The 16252-nt window shown below is 48.9% G+C and overlaps 1 protein-coding gene across 1 annotated transcript in view; it reads left to right on the top strand.

The window, feature by feature from the left end:
- The first annotated feature begins 4898 nt into the window (after positions 1 to 4898).
- TIPIN (TIMELESS interacting protein) overlaps positions 4899 to 16252 on the top strand; it is a 50041-nt gene continuing 38687 nt past the window's right edge. The window contains exon 1 of the mRNA XM_089665268.1: positions 4899 to 4979. The gene's annotated coding sequence lies outside the window, so the exon portion shown is untranslated. The remainder of the gene's footprint in view (positions 4980 to 16252) is intronic.

Genomic DNA, 16252 nt, shown 5'->3' with positions numbered 1-16252 from the left:
ACACACAGAGTGGGGCTCGGGAGTGAGTATGCACAAGTGCCCCAATATCAAGCTGCTTACTATGTGAGCAATCCACAGGAGTGAAGAGCCTAGAGAGCCTGTAGGGTACTCAAGAAGAGGAGGATCGGGGCTGCTCTGTGCAAAACAATTACACAGAGCAGGTAAGTTGCTGAGCAAGTATATAGGTGCTTTCTTGATCTCTGCACTTGCTCCAGGTCATGTATTAAAGCTCGAGGCAAGTAACCAGGCAATGGGAAACTTCATTTTTCTCTCGGTACTGGTTTTCTTAAAAGCAGAACTTTACTATTTGGAGACTTTAGTAGTTGTCATTGCATAGTTGGATGTTGTGACAGATTTACATGGTCTGTGCACGTGCACATGCCTGGGATTATGCACTGGTCTATGCATGTGCATGTTCTGGGATTATACGCTAGCCTAAACGTGTGCACGTGCCTGGGATTATACACTGGTTTGAACACTTCCAAATATCTGATAATATACACTGGTCTAAACACATGCACATATCTAATATACGCTAGTCTGAGCGTGTGCACGTGCCTGGGATTATACGCTGGTCTGAGCGTGTGCACGTGCCTGGGATTATACGCTGGTCTGAGCGTGTGCACGTGCCTGGGATTATACGCTGGTCTGAGCGTGTGCACGTGCCTGGGATTATACGCTGGTCTGAGCGTGTGCACGTGCCTGGGATTATACGCTGGTCTGAGCGTGTGCACGTGCCTGGGATTATACGCTGGTCTGAGCGCGTGCCTGGGATTATACGCTGGTCTGAGCGCGTGCACGTGCCTGGGATTATACGCTGGTCTGAGCGCGTGCACGTGCCTGGGATTATACGCTGGTCTGAGCGCGTGCACGTGCCTGGGATTTACAATCACTTTAACAAATTCCTCCCTTTGCATCGATCAATGTGCATGAAGAATTCTCTGCCAGGAAAAAAAAGTGAAAAATGTTATGCTGAAGTATAGGAGTGATTTGCCCACTTCAGGGGCGGACAGACAACTCATGGGGCCCCCCGGGCAATAGGGAATCATGGGGCCCCTGTGTCCTTGCCCAAACTCAAAAAAGCCTATGAAAAAGGTACCAGGGGCATCTCATGGGGCCCCCTACTGACCCCGGGCAGTGCCCGAATTTCCAAATGGTCAGTCCGCCCCTGGCCCACTTACCACTCCAGGCCCATCATTATTGCGCATACACAATTTTTTTTTTTTTTCTTAACTGCTGATGGGAAATCTCCTGCAGGATCCATTTCTTTCAATAGTTTTGTATATTATAAAACCGTTATATACAGCCATCTGAAATAAATATAAAGACATCTTTTTGTACCAGTGTCAAAATTTGCGGGAAGCTAAATACGGCCTCATGATTTGCTGAAGTCCACCCCTCCCATATTAAGAATATATTTGTGGACGCAGAGAGTTTTTTCAACAAGGCCACACAAATTTGGACTTGTATCTGCATGAACGGAACATCATGTTTGTCCTTCCACTTCACCAAGAGAAGTTCTTAATTGCGCAAACAGGGTCTTTCTAAGTTGGGCGTTAGCTAGCTGTTGGGGGAAGCTCCGGCGTTTAGGGTTCACGGCACCACAGTAGCCAATTCCAAGATTGAATTTCCCTCGGTTCACATATGTGCGGCCGTGTGGGCCGCGTTTTGCTTGGGCATGAGAGCCCATTCATTTGAATGGTTTCCTGTGCCTATGACACACAGGGAAAGAAGTCCCTGCACTACTTTGGAAAACGCAGCCCGGGAAACTCTGTTCCCAGTACAGTTGAGTTTTCCAGTGCAGGTGCGTGCCATTAGAACTAATGCCACCAGCCCGCGGGTCCGCATGTCTCTCTGCGGCTGTACGGATTTTCGTGTGGATCCGCAGCGGCACCACCCGCTTAGATGTGAACCAGCAGTAAGTGTCTAAATAGTAACACGCTCACTTCCAAGTTGTCCATGTACAAGTGGTACCGGAACAGTGGGGACACCAAGTCCCAGACTATCTTGCCACTGCTTCCCTTCCTCTGGGCATTTGGAGGACTTTACTTGACTGGCTTTTCCCTCATAAACTCTTAAGCGTGTATGTGTATCCTGTGGCCCTCTCACGGAACTTTAGCATTTTGACCCCAGATTGGGCATGCTTGTTGGGGGATGCTGCTTTATTGCAAGCCTGCCTGCAAAATGAGGGATGTTTTGTTGGGGCGTATACACATCTGCCAATTTCTTGAAGAGGTAGTATATGAGGGGCTGATCATAGGGTCACCTCGAGGACGACAGAGGGTATTGTTGAAATGCATCATTATCTCCTATCTTTTACTGGCCATTGCAGGCAGAGAACACTGGCATATGATGAATCGAGTTTGTGGGTCAATATCCAACAATTCATTCTTTTTTTGTAAGGCCGTGCTAAGAGTTAGGCCCAAAGAAGTTTTACATTTGGAAACTGTGATAGGTTTCCACCCGATTGGCCTAGCAAGGTTGGAATTTGAGTTGGCAACAATGTACTGGTCGGCATACAGATTCGTTTGGTCTACAATCAATTGATAGAGTACTAAGAACATGATATGTAGTCATGGAACTTTATGAGGTACATACTGTAGATAAGGAAACTGAGTATCATAAAATACAACTTTTATTCCATTAAAAGCATTTACAAAACCTATACAATCTCTATATACTATGGCCTGCGGGCCAACTCCGACCCAGTTTAAAATTTTATCCAGCTTAGAGCTACGGTCAGTGGTGTATTCTCAATGTGCACTGATTGAGGATTAAGGTCAGCAGAGGCTAGCTATAGTCTGCTTCATATGTAAGGGGGCACTCTGATGTAAGAAGGCACTCTGATAGGGACACCTGATGTAAAGGGGGCATTCTGATGGGGACACCTGATGTAAGGGGGCACTCTGATGGGGACACCTGATGTAAGGGGGCACTCTGATGGGGACACCTGATGTAAGGGGGAACTCTGATAGGGACACCTGATGTAAGGGGGCACTCTGATGGGGACACCTGATGTAAGGGGGAACTCTGATGGGAACACCTGATGTTAGGGGGCACTCTGATGGGGACACCTGATATAAGGGGGGGCACGCTGATGGGGACACCTGATGTAAGGGGGCACTGATGGAGACACCTGATGTAAGAAGGCACTCTGATGGGGACACCTGATGTAAAGGGGGCACTCTGATGGGGACACCTGATGTAAGGGGGCACTCTGATGGGGACACCTGATGTAAGAGGGCACTCTGATGGGGACACCTGATGTAAGGGGGAACTCTGATGGGAACACCTGATGTAAGGAAGCACTCTGATGGGGACACCTGATGTAAGGAGGCACTCTGATGGGGACATCTGATGTAAGGAGGCACTCTGATGGGGACATCTGATGTAAGGAGGCACTCTGATGGGGACACCTGATGTAAGGAGGCACTCTGATGGGGACACCTGATGTAAGGAGGCACTCTGATGGGGATACCTGATGTAAGAGGGCACTCTGATGGGGACACTTGATGTAAAGAGGCACTCTGATGGGGACACCTGATGTAAAGGGGCACTCTGATGGGGACACCTGATGTGAAGGAGGCACCTTGATAGGGACACCTGATGTAAAGAGGTACTCTGATGGGGACTCATGATGTAAGGGGGTACTCTGATGGGGACACCTGATGTATGGGGCACTCTGATGGGGACACCTGATGTAAGGGGGCACTCTGATGGGGACACCTGATGTAAGGAGGCACTCTGATGGGGACATCTGATGTAATGGGGACACTTGATGTAAAGAGGCACTCTGATGGGGACACCTGATGTAAGGGGCACTCTGATGGGGACACCTGATGTAAGGGGGCACTCTGATGGAGACACCTGATGCAAAGAGGGCACTCTGATGCAAAAGAGACTGTGATAAGGACTCTGATGGACAGATTTTGTATGTATCAGTTAGGGATGGGGAAGGGCAGGGTGTTAAAATCATGGCTGAGCCACAGAATTTTACTGACCTCCCACCACCAGTGTAAGGGGCACTTAGTCTAGGTTCACACCTAAGCATTTTGTGTTGCATTTGGCAGAAACACACTACAGTCCATTGAACATGATTTCCTATGGGGACACGTTCACATCTCCACGCTTTCACCCAATGCGGTTTTTGGAAAGGGTCAGGGACTATTTTAAAGGCAAAATGTCACATTTTAGGTTCTATAGACTTCAATGGAGTTGCTGTAGAAAAGCATGTAGTGCATTTTTGACACGTTTTGCGGTTTAAACTGCCTAGAAAAAAAAAAAAAAGAAAACCCGCAAAATGCATGTAAAACGCAAAACACACCGCAAAAAGCACTGCAGAAATGGATCAAAGGCAAACTGCATAGCTGTGAACCTGGCCTAACTGGCCATTTATTTCTAGAGCGCAGGTGTCCAGCACTGTATTATCATCAGACATAACGCCACTATTGGCGCTCATTCACCCCCGGTTCTGCTCTATGCAGCCATGCAGGGCGCGTTTTGCGCGGGCACAAGAGCCCATTCATTTGAATGGACTCCCGTGCCTGTGACACGTAGGGAAGAAGTCCGGACACTTCTTTGGAAAACGCAGCCTCGGTTCCCAGTACAGTTGCGGTTTCCAGTGGCGTGCCATTAGAACTAATGGCACCCGCCCGCGGGTCCGCCTTCTTCTGTACGGGTGGTGCGGCTGCACGGATTTGCGTGCGGATCCTCAGCGGCACCAACCGAACAGATGTGAACCTAGGGTCACTCAGTGGCAGCAAAAGTGCAAAAAAATAAAATACAGTAAATAAATAAAATTGTTTTTTTTAAATTAGAAATGTTTTGTCAGCGAACAATAAAGTTTTAGCTTGGGCGCGCTGAACGGGTCACCTAGCAACAGCCGCAACGTGCCTCCGGCCGTGACGTCGCGTATGCGGAAGGCGCGCTTTGTTGTATAGAGCGGCCGGTGCCGGCGGACACGTGCAGTCCCGGGAAAGGTGAGAGGAGGGGTGTCGGTAGGTGATCGGTGTGCGGGAAGGGGGAGGCGGCTTTGTGTCCGCTCCTGCCATTTATAAACAACCACAAGGTGCGATGATAACATCAGATGGAAGCGGTCAGTGTTTACTCACAGTGTCAGCTAACCCCTCACCCTCCAGAGGATCCCCCCCCCTTCCTGACCAGGCTATTTTTTTGCTTTACGGCTCTGTGTGACTTTAACTGACAATTGTGCGGTCATGCAACGCTGCACCCAAATAAAATGTACGTCCTTTTTTCCCCACAAATTGAACTTTCTTTTGCTAGTATTTGATTGCCTATCCGTTTTGTATTTTTTTTTTTTGCGCCGTGAATAAAAAAAGACCGACAATTTAAAAAAAAAAAAAACATTATTTTTAACTTTTTGCTATTAAACGTGTCCAGTAAAAAATTTTTAAAAATTCAAATTTCGGTTGGAATGTATTCTGCTCCGTGTCTGCTGAAAAAAAAATCCCAATACATGTAAATGAATTGGTTTACGTGAAAGTTATAGCGTTTACAAATGGCGGTATAGATACTGGGATCCTTTTGAATTTTACTAGTAATGGCGGCAAACAGTGACTTATAGCGGGACTGCGCCGGACATTCTGACACTGGGGGGGGGGGGGGAACTGACTTGGTGTCACTGACATCCCCAGTGACACCAATACACTGATCAGTGCTAATAAAAAGTAATAGTGGCACTAGGAAGGAAGGGGTTAACATGGGGGGGGCGATCAAAGGGTTAACTGTGTGCATGCGGGAGAGATCTGAATTGTTTACATACAGCTTTTTTTTTTTTTTACTTTTGTTATACAAATGAGAAAATACGAAAAATTCTAAAAAAAAAAGAATTTTTTGCTTAGTTTTTGTTCTAAAATTTTGCAAATATTTGTCATGTTGGGTATCTATTAACTTAGCGCAACCTCATCTTTTAGATTTTACCAGAAAAGTGGGTAATGTATTGCATTTGTGTGCCCCTAAAATTAACGTTTATTTTTTGCTGAATGTTTGCGTTTTCTAGACCAGGACCAGTGTACTGTCCTTCAAACTTTATTGGGAGGCGGACCAGGCCCTGCGAGAGTAAGAAATGTTCCAACACCACTGGGAATAAACAATGTCACATCTTTGGTATTAATGGCATTATTAGGGCCCCATCATTGGTATCAGTGGGAGGAATAGTGCCCCATCATTGGTGTCAGTGGGAGGAATACTGCCCCATCATTGGTGTCAGTGGGAGGAATAGTGCCCCATCATTGGTATCAGTGGGAGGAATAGTGCCCCATCATTGGTGTCAGTGGGAGGAATAGTGCCCCATCATTGGCGTCAGTGGGAGGAATAGTGCCCCATCATTGGTGTCAGTGGGAGGAATAGTGCCCCATCATTGGCGTCAGTGGAAGGAATAGTGCCCCATCATTGGTGTCAGTGGGAGGAATAGTGCCCCATCATTGGTGTCAGTGGGAGGAATAGTGCCCCATCATTGGTGTCAGTGGGAGGAATAGTGCCCCATCATTGGCGTCAGGGGAAGGAATAGTGCCCCATCATTGGTATCAGTGGGAGGAATAGTGCCCCATCGTTGGTGTCGGTGGGAGGAATAGTGCCCCACCGTTGGTGTCGGTGGGAGGAATATTGCCCCACCGTTGGTGTCGGTGGGAGGAATATTGCCCCACCGTTGGTGTCGGTGGGAGGAATAGTGCCCCACCGTTGGTGCTGGTGGGAGGAATAGTGCCCCACCGTTGGTGTCAGTGCAGGAATTAATGCCACGTCATTGGTGTCAGTGCAGGAAATATTACCCTATCGGTGTCAGTGGGAGGAATAGTGCTTCATTGTTGGTGTCAGTGTAGTAATTATTACCCCCTCCTCCCCACCTCTTCGCTTTCCAGGGAGGGTTTTTCTGCTGTTATGTCAGATTTCATGGCTAAAATCACTTCCATGGTAGCTGATCCAGGATGCAGGGGGTGTTAGAATGTTTGTTTGCATGCCCTGCTGCACACAACTGAGGAACGTAATTGATCCCTTTTGGATGAGTTAGTTTGAGGATCCTCAGTGTGCTGAGGCTTCAGGATACAGTTTCTCTCCTTACTGATGTAGTGTGCCATTGTCTTAGAGCGGCAAGAACCTGAATTATCCAAGGCAGACGTGTCAGACTCCATTTCATCATGGCTGCCCTCAGAAATCTGGCTGTATCTGTAAGACTTAGATGTGCAGAGCGCCCCACCCCCATTAGATCAGAAGTCAAGTTCCCCCCACCATCAGGGGTAGAGTCCCCCACCCTCCCTTATATCGCAGTGCACCCCACTTATCGTGTGCTGCTGCAAAGAAGTTGGGGGCAGAGCTGAGAAGCAGAAAGTACAGGGTCTGTAGGAGGACCAGAGGAGGTCTGAGACCAGTGAATGCTGAGACCAGTGGAGGCAGAAACAAGGGGTGCTGTGGCTGCACGGAGCAGTACAGGATCTGGAGGATGAGTTCTGTCCTCTCTGCCGCCGACTACCGAGATTGGGGGTGGGGGCAGTACAGGATCTGGAGGATGAGTTCTGTCCTCTCTGCCGCCGACTACTGAGATTGGGGGTGGGGGGCAGTACAGGATCTGGAGGATGAGATCTGTCCTCTCTGCCGCCGACTACTGAGATTGGGGGTGGGGGGCAGTACAGGATCTGGAGGATGAGATCTGTCCTCTCGGCCGCCGACTACCGAGATTGGGGGTGGGGGGCAGTACAGGGTCTGGAGGATGAGATCTGTCCTCTCTGCCTTCGACTACTGAGATTGGGGGCGGGGGGCAGTACAGGATCTGGAGGATGAGATCTGTCCTCTCTGCCTTCGACTACTGAGATTGGGGGTGGGGGGCAGTACAGGATCTGGAGGATGAGATCTGTCCTCTCTGCCGCCGACTACTGAGATTGGGGGTGGGGGGCAGTACAGGATCTGGAGGATGAGATCTGTCCTCTCTGCCTTCGACTACCGAGATTGGGGGTGGGGGCAGTACAGGATCTGGAGGATGAGATCTGTCCTCTCTGCCTTCGACTACTGAGATTGGGGGTGGGGGGCAGTACAGGATCTGGAGGATGAGATCTGTCCTCTCTGCCGCCGACTACTGAGATTGGGGGTGGGGGGCAGTACAGGATCTGGAGGATGAGATCTGTCCTCTCTGCCTTCGACTACCGAGATTGGGGGTGGGGGGCAGTACAGGATCTGGAGGATGAGATCTGTCCTCTCTGCCGCCGACTACCGAGATTGGGGGTGGGGGGCAGTACAGGATCTGGAGGATGAGATCTGTCCTCTCTGCCGCCGACTACTGAGATTGGGGGTGGGGGGCAGTACAGGATCTGGAGGATGAGATCTGTCCTCTCTGCCGCCGACTACTGAGATTGGGGGTGGGGGCAGTACAGGATCTGGAGGATGAGATCTGTCCTCTCTGCCGCCGACTACTGAGATTGGGGGTGGGGGGCAGTACAGGATCTGGAGGATGAGATCTGTCCTCTCTGCCGCCGACTACCGAGATTGGGGGGCAGAGACGAACCCCTCTGCGGCTGCTCAGAGAAATGCAGGATCTGCTGGAGCATTTTGCCCTCCTTTCTGCTACCAACTGCTGAGACAAGGTGGGGACACGGGAGGTGCTGCAGGTGAGGTGCAAGGGCCACGTGAAATGGCTTGGTGGGCTGGATGCTGCCTTTGGGCCTTGTGTTTGACACACATGCTCCAAGGTCACCAGTCTGAGCGCCTTCAGAGGTCCCCAGCTTGTCAAAACTTTCCTAGTGCACTTCATCCTGGAACATCTTTTGCATGGAGACTAATGCATGGTGGCCTAATCCAGGCAGGTGGTTTACTCCTTAGTGTTTGGCTCAGCAGTACCCCATTAAGGAGGAGCTTCTTAAGACGTGGGCTGTTTTTGTTGTGGCTCCAGCCATTTCCTGACATTTCAATACTAGAACTGTCCCTATCAAGGAATTCCAGTGTTTTAAAAATTCTGTGGCTAAAAGACTGGAAGCCGTTTCCAAGGTAATGTTCTCTCTAGCAGACCCTGCCATGCAACCTGCTATTGCTATCATGTCCATCTGGCAGATCCTGGCTGTATGGTCCAAGAACATGTGTAGAGATCCCAGTTCAAACCTTACTGATCCCTCCTCTTCTCTAACATTTAGAACGTCTGCCTGTTGCCGTGCTCTACTCTTGATGGGCTTGTGGGCATCATACACCTGATATCTAGATTAGGTCTCCTATTCATACCCATGTGGAGGAATCGTTTGACTCAAACAGCACAACTCGGGCTCAAACAGCTGTGTACAAACACTTATTACGTATACCTCTTTTATGATGCCCAGCAAAAGAAGGCTAAAGCCTCAGACGACAAAGTCTTTGACCTCTGTAGCTATGAAGAGGTCCCTATGTTTGTCCTAGTCTACTGAGTCCGAGGGTATTTCTTCTGCAAGACAAACTCCTGACTGTCCACTCCTGGGTTTGGATGCTGCAGTCCAAGAGCTGTCCAAGGATTAGTCCAAGAGCTGGTTAATCCTCTGCTTTTGCATGACAATTCTACGCTTCATGGTCACCTCCTTCGAGGCAGTTTAGTTTGCCTGATTCCATTTCAGACGAAAGCACATTGATATGTGTCCAGTGCCCAGGACCAGGTTATCCCCGGGCTAGTGGTTCACACATTCCAGCCTTGGATTTGAGTAATCCTTCCTTCAGGCCATCTGGAGGATTGTCAGTCTTGACAGGCTGAGGAGGATTCCTAGACATCCTGTTTTTGCTGGGGACTTGGTCACGAGAGGAAACTCATCTCCCAATTATATTATTATTATTATACAGTATTTATATAGCACCAAAAGGTTTGCTCAGCGCTGTACATTATGGTGGGGGACAGAACATGAGACAGTACAGTAACAATACAATACACAAGGGGTTCGAGGGCCCTGCTCCTTGGAGCTTACAATCTAGGAGGGAGGGGGTAGAGGTACAAGAGGAAGTGGCTCTGGGTGATGGAGTGGTAGGAGGAGTGGAGGAGATCGGCTGTTAGGTGAGGGTGGGGTAGGCTTCCCTGAAGAGATGGGTTTTCAGGGTGCGCCTAAAGGTGAGGAGGGTAGGTGACAGTCTGATGGATTGGGGTAGTGAGTTCCAGAGGATGGGGGAAGTCCTCTAGAAGTCTTGCAGTTGGGCGTGGGAGGAGGACACAAGGAAGCTAGAAAGTAGGAGGTCTTGTGAGGAGCGAAGAGTACGGGTTGGGTGGTATTTGGATATCAGGTCGGTGAGGTAGTTTGGGGCAGTGTTATGAATGGCTTTGTATGTCTGTGTTAGTAGTTTGAATTTGATGCGTTGGGCAATCGGAAGCCAGTGGAGAGAATGACAGAGGGGGGTGGAGCCAGTGGAGAGAATGACAGAGGGGGGTGGCGCCAGTGGAGGGAATGACAGAGGGGGGAGGAGCCAGTGGAGGGAATGACAGAGGGGGGTGGCAGAAGCGGAGAGGTTGGTAAGGTGGATGAGTCTGGCCTCTGAGTTCAGGATAGACTGAAGCGGGGATAGCCTGTGTTGGGGTAGGCCAGTGAGAAGGGAGTTGCAGTAGTCCAGACGTGAGATAAGAAGGGAGTGAACGAGTTGTTTAGTGGTGTCTGGGGTTAGGAACGTACAGGAACCCAGAGCAATTTAATTATCCCTCTAATGCTGGATCTATCGACTACAAGGTCATCCAATCCGGGTTCAGTCAGATGCCATAGTAGTGGCGTATGTCAACCGTCAGGTAGGCACCAGCTCAAAGAGAGGCCTCCAGAGAGGCTTCCAGCTTGAATGGAACTTCATGTTCCAGCCCTGTCTGTCATGCTCATTCCAGGGATGAAAAATTGCCCAATGGACTTTCCCAGTTGCCTAGATTTTGGAGAATGGTCTCTTCACCCAGAGATATTTCTAAACCTGTCAGAAGTAGGGAGTGCCAAACATGAACCTCCTGGATTCCATATTCAATAAATACTGAATAGGTTGGTCTATGGGTCTAGGGACCCCCTCTATCCATGGCAGCGAATGCCCTGGTGATCCTGATCTACGCCTTCCCTCCTCTGCAAGCTCCTTCCTACTCTGCTTGGAAAATCTAAATGGAGGGCATTCCAGTGCTATTGGTGGCACCAAACTGGCCTGGGCAGATGTGGTACTTGGACCCCATCATACTCCTGGCAGGCTCTGCCAAGGGTACTCTTTATCTAGTCTTGTCATTTGAACACGGTCAAAGGTCTGTGCCCTGGCAAGACCTGTTGCCTCTCATTCTTTGGTGAAAGCCTTTGTCCAGTGTGTTGCCCACATAGCTTCAGCTGTACATCTACCTGTGACTCTGTGGGATCTCAGCCTACTTCTGTTGGCTGTTCTATAGCTGCCCTTTGAACCCACTCAGAGAGATTCTTGGGTCTACTCTAACTCACTAGGCAGCTTCCTTGTTGCCATCACCTCTGCAAGGTGAGCTTCTGAACTAGAGGCTTTTTTCAGGTGCTATACAGAGAATAGATTGCTTTTGTTGCTGAAAGTCTCTTTTCTTTTCTCCCTAAGGCAGTTCTATTCTCCTATTAAAGTGTTACTAACCCCCCAACAGTACAGTCAGTCTGTAGATGCAGTAAAGCATGCTTGTTATACTCACTGTGGAACCTAAGGGGTTAATCTTCTGCATTATGTAAAAAGGCTGTTTGATACTGACTTCTCTGATCCTCCCCTTCTTCTACTGTTCCCCTCTTATCTCCTGATAAGACATTGTGTCGAGTCACTCTGCACATGCGCAGTTTGGTGTGTATTGCTAGAGAGGGTTTTTGGGAGAGTGCATGTGATTAGCACAGGGCCAATCAACACTGTCCAGACAGGAGGTCAGGAGTTCTGCATCCTCCTAGAGCAGAAATAAAACTCCTACAAGCTTTAACATGGGCACAGCTGGACACTGATAGACGTCACAAGACTGCTATATACTGCTGATGAGAAAAGGTATTTAGCAGTTTATATTTACTAAAATAATTGCATTTCCATGTTGTGTGTACTGTGGGAGACCAGATATAGGGAATGCAGGGTCCGGGGAGAGCGGATATAGTGAATGCAGGTTCTGGGGAGACCTGATATAGTGAATGCAGGGTCCGGGGAGACCAGATATAGTGAATGCGGGGTCTGGGGAGAGCAGATATAGTGAATGCGGGGTCCGGGGAGAGCGGATATAGTGAATGCGGAGTCCGGGGAGAGCGGATATAGTGAATACAGGATCCGGGGAGACCAGATATAGTGAATGCGGGGTCCGGGGAGAGCGGATATAGTGAATGCAGGGTCCGGGGAGACCAGATATAGTGAATGCGGGGTCCGGGGAGAGCGGATATAGTGAATGCGGGGTCCGGGGAGAGCGGATATAGTGAATGCGGGGTCCGGGGAGAGCGGATATAGTGAATGCGGGGTCCGGGGAGAGCGGATATAGTGCATGCGGGGTCCGGGGAGAGCGGATATAGTGAATGCGGGGTCCGGGGAGAGCGGATATAGTGAATGCGGGGTCCGGGGAGAGCGGATATAGTGAATGCAGGGTCCGGGGAGACCGGATATAGTGAATGCCGGTTCCGGGGAGACCGGATATAGTGAATGCAGGGTCCGGGGAGAGCGGATATAGTGAATGCCGGTTCTGGGCAGAGCGGATATAGTGAATGCAGGGTCCTGAGTTTAGGAACACTTTAACCAAGACATAATTTATTATCTCTCCATGCTCCAGCATTTCCCAAGGAGATATCCCCCTGTTGGTTTAAAGTTGTGTCAGCGGTTTGAGTTTCTCTCAGCTGGGGCTTCTTACCGGTGGACCATCGGTATCAGCATCTCAGCTCATTTCTCAGATTGGAAGACTTCCGCTTTAGTTTTTGTTCACTAAGTTTTACCAATTAGATCAGCCTTTCTCAACTATTTCAGCACAGAGGAACCCTTGATGTAACTTTCCGGTCTCAAGGAACCCCTGCTAAAAATGGCTTTATCTACAACTCATGATACATTAGTGTGCTCCTTACACTTGTGGTCATTGGGAAGAATGCTCCGCACACTTGTGGTCATTGGGAAGAATGCTCCTCACACTTGTGGTCATTGGGAAGAATGCTCCTCACACTTGTGGTCATTGAGGAGAATGCTCCTCACACTTGTGGTCATTGCGAAGAATGCTCCTCACACTTGTGGTCATTGGGAAGAATGCTCCGCACACTTGTGGTCAGTGGGAAGAATGCTCCTCACACTTGTGGTCATTGGGGAGAATACTCCTCACACTTGTGGTCATTGCGAAGAATGCTCCTCACACTTGTGGTCATTGCGAAGCATGCTCCTCACACTTGTGGTCATTGGGGAGAATGCTCCTCACACTTGTGGTCAGTGGGAAGAATGCTCCTCACACTTGTGGTCAGTGGGAAGAATGCTCCTCACACTTGTGGTCAGTGGGAAGAATGCTCCTCACACTTGTGGTCAGTGGGAAGAATGCTCCTCACACTTGTGGTCATTGGGAAGAATGCTCCTCACACTTGTGGTCATTGGGAAGAATGCTCCTCACACTTGTGGTCATTGGGAAGAATGCTCCTCACACTTGTGGTCATTGGGAAGAATGCTCCTCGCACTTGTGGTCATTGGGACGAATGCTCCTCGCACTTGTGGTCATTGGGAAGAATGCTCCTTGCACTTGTGGTCATTGGGAAGAATGCTCCTCGCACTTGTCATCATTGCGAGGAATGCTCCTCACACTTGTGGTCATTGCGAAGAATGCTTCTCACACTTGTGGTCATTGGGAAGATTGCTCCTCACACTTGTGGTCATTGGGAAGAATGCTCCTCACGCTTGTCATTGGGAAGAATGCTCCTCACACTTGTGGTCATTGGGAAGAATGACCCCCCTTACAGATTGCTAAAAAGATCAGTGGTGTCAGTGGAAACTTATCTGAGAGGCAGAAATTGCTCATTTCTACAGGAACCCCTAGCAGCCTCTGGAGGAACCCTGGCTGAGAAACCCTGAGTTAGATGTTCAAGCTGATGCCAGCTTTTCACTTAAGGTTCTTCAAGAAGCCCTTGAGCTGCAAGCTACCCAATGGTTGGGCTGTTGTCGAAGAGCATTTAATTTTCTGCGTTGCCTACCCCTAGGTTGGCCTGTTTTTGGATGTCCCGCTGCTCTCAGAATCATCACTAATTTTATCTCCTTTAACCACTTGACCTCTGGAAGGTTTTACCCCCTTAATGACCTGAGCATTTTTTTGCTATTCAGCACTGTGTTACTTACCTGGCAATTGCTCAGTCATGCAACACTACACAAATGAAATTTATATATATTTTTTTTTTTATCTTTTTTTGGTGGTATTTGATCACCACTCGGTTTTTTTTTATTATTGTATAAATGAACAAAGACAGAACATTTTGAAAAAAAACATTCTCCACTTTCTGTTAAAAAAAACCCCATATCCAATAAAGTCACATTTCTTCATAAATTTAGGTCAAAAGGTATTCTGCTGCATGTCTTTAGTTAAAAAAACAAAACAAAACCCATTAAGTCTATATTGATTGGTTTGTGCGAAGGTTATAGTGTGGGGGTCAGCAACCCGTAGATTGCAATCTACCAGTAGATAGCGGCCAGGTAACTGGTAGATCATGGTCTGGCCTTGCTGACCTGCCATCCCAGAGCACCAAACAGTGCAGAGGAACTACTTCTAATGTTGGAGTTATAGTTGGAAGCCGGAGCTGCATAAGCTGATTTCTCCTCTGTAGTGCCGTCTCCTGTCCCATGCGGAGTGATACCAACTGCACTCCACCTCTTTTCCCAGCTAGCAGTCTCCAGAGTGGTGCCAGCAGCAGGAAAAACGGAGATCTTCAGGTCAGTGTGAAGCAGTACACTGGGCATAATAGTAGAGGGCTGCTTTCACACTGATGTGCTGTGGCTTATCCACACCAAGGGAGCAGTGCAGTATTCCTGCAGCTTTCCTGCAGATCTGCTGCGCTTTGCCATAGACTTCTAATATATCCTATGGGTTTCTTTCTGCATTCAGGAGTTTTGTTGCACTTTCAGAAAGTGCATCACATCTGCAGGATATAATAGAAGTCTATGGCAAAGCGCAGCTAACCCAGGAAAGTTACAGATGCACTGCACCCGTGGTGCAGGTAAACCGCAGCACATCAGTGTGAAAGCAGCCTTATAGGGGGCTCAGAACAGTAAGGGTTCATTGGCATTTGCAGCTTGGAGGGTGGTAAAACCCCTTAGTTAAGGACTGTTTCTACCACCACCACCACCCCCCCAACCGCACCCCCTTTAGCTGCAGTGGCCAGGGGTTTTCACATGACGCAGCAGGAGATATACGCCTCGTCATGGTTGGTGAGTGTAGCACCTGCCAAGCATGACCCAATCAAGGTAATGAGGCCGCTTTGCACGTGCCCTGCAACCTTGTGCAGTATAGCAACCACGGGGTTAAAGCAGGCAGCGTTGTTTCGCTCTCTCACCTCCTGCTTTAACCCCTTGGACCCTGCAGAAGCATGCAGTTGGGTGCTTGTAGAGTGGCCCTATTTAATTGAATGAGTCACGATTATCAGGCGATAGCACCCACCAAAAGTAGCGGGGGGTTTAATTTCTGTTGGGACATGTGTACACCTTTGGCTGCTGCCTCAAAACTGCAGCTCAACTGCAGGGTTTTACCCCCCCCCTTCCCAACTTACTTGCGAACGAACCCTGAAGGTGTCAAATGCAATTGAATTCTCATTCACAAATGCAATCAGGTGTGAGGAGGTGACACTGTGCCCAGGGATCTTTGACTTCTCCCATGTTGTTCAGGTAGATCTCCACCTCTATAAGGTTGCCTCCCCCTGTTTATAGCATCTACAAACTTTGGGATGTACTGGAATTAATGCAGCTACAAAGCTACACTGATAATAGCGGTGAACAAATAATTATAGTTGGACTTTGATAGTGTGGCGGGCAATCTGGCGCTGAGGCTGGCTTGGAGGGGCACTAACTGACACAAGGCTTGCTAGTGACATCAATACAGTGATCAGTGCTAATACTCTGCGCTGTACTAATGACACTGACTGGGTGACGGAGGTCAGGAGGGTAATCAAGAGGTTAACTGTGCATAATAAGTAATGCTCGCTGCTTTTCCTCACAGGTCTGTCTGCTTTTTTTCTCCCCCTGAACTCAAGAGTTGGGTTCAGGGAGAAGAAACAGCCAGATCGCTGTTCTGTGTTTTTTAAACACAGGACTCCGTACTGTGATTGTTCATAACCGATCAGCAGGTACACATCCAAAATCATTGGCTGTA

The sequence above is a fragment of the Staurois parvus genome, unplaced genomic scaffold, assembly GCF_062004578.1.
Source record: "Staurois parvus isolate SC_StPar_1 unplaced genomic scaffold, SC_StPar_1.0 ptg002170l, whole genome shotgun sequence".
Taxonomy (NCBI): domain Eukaryota; kingdom Metazoa; phylum Chordata; class Amphibia; order Anura; family Ranidae; genus Staurois; species Staurois parvus.
The sequence above is the reverse complement of the archived record's forward strand: the minus strand, read 5'-3'. Positions and strand labels throughout refer to the sequence as shown.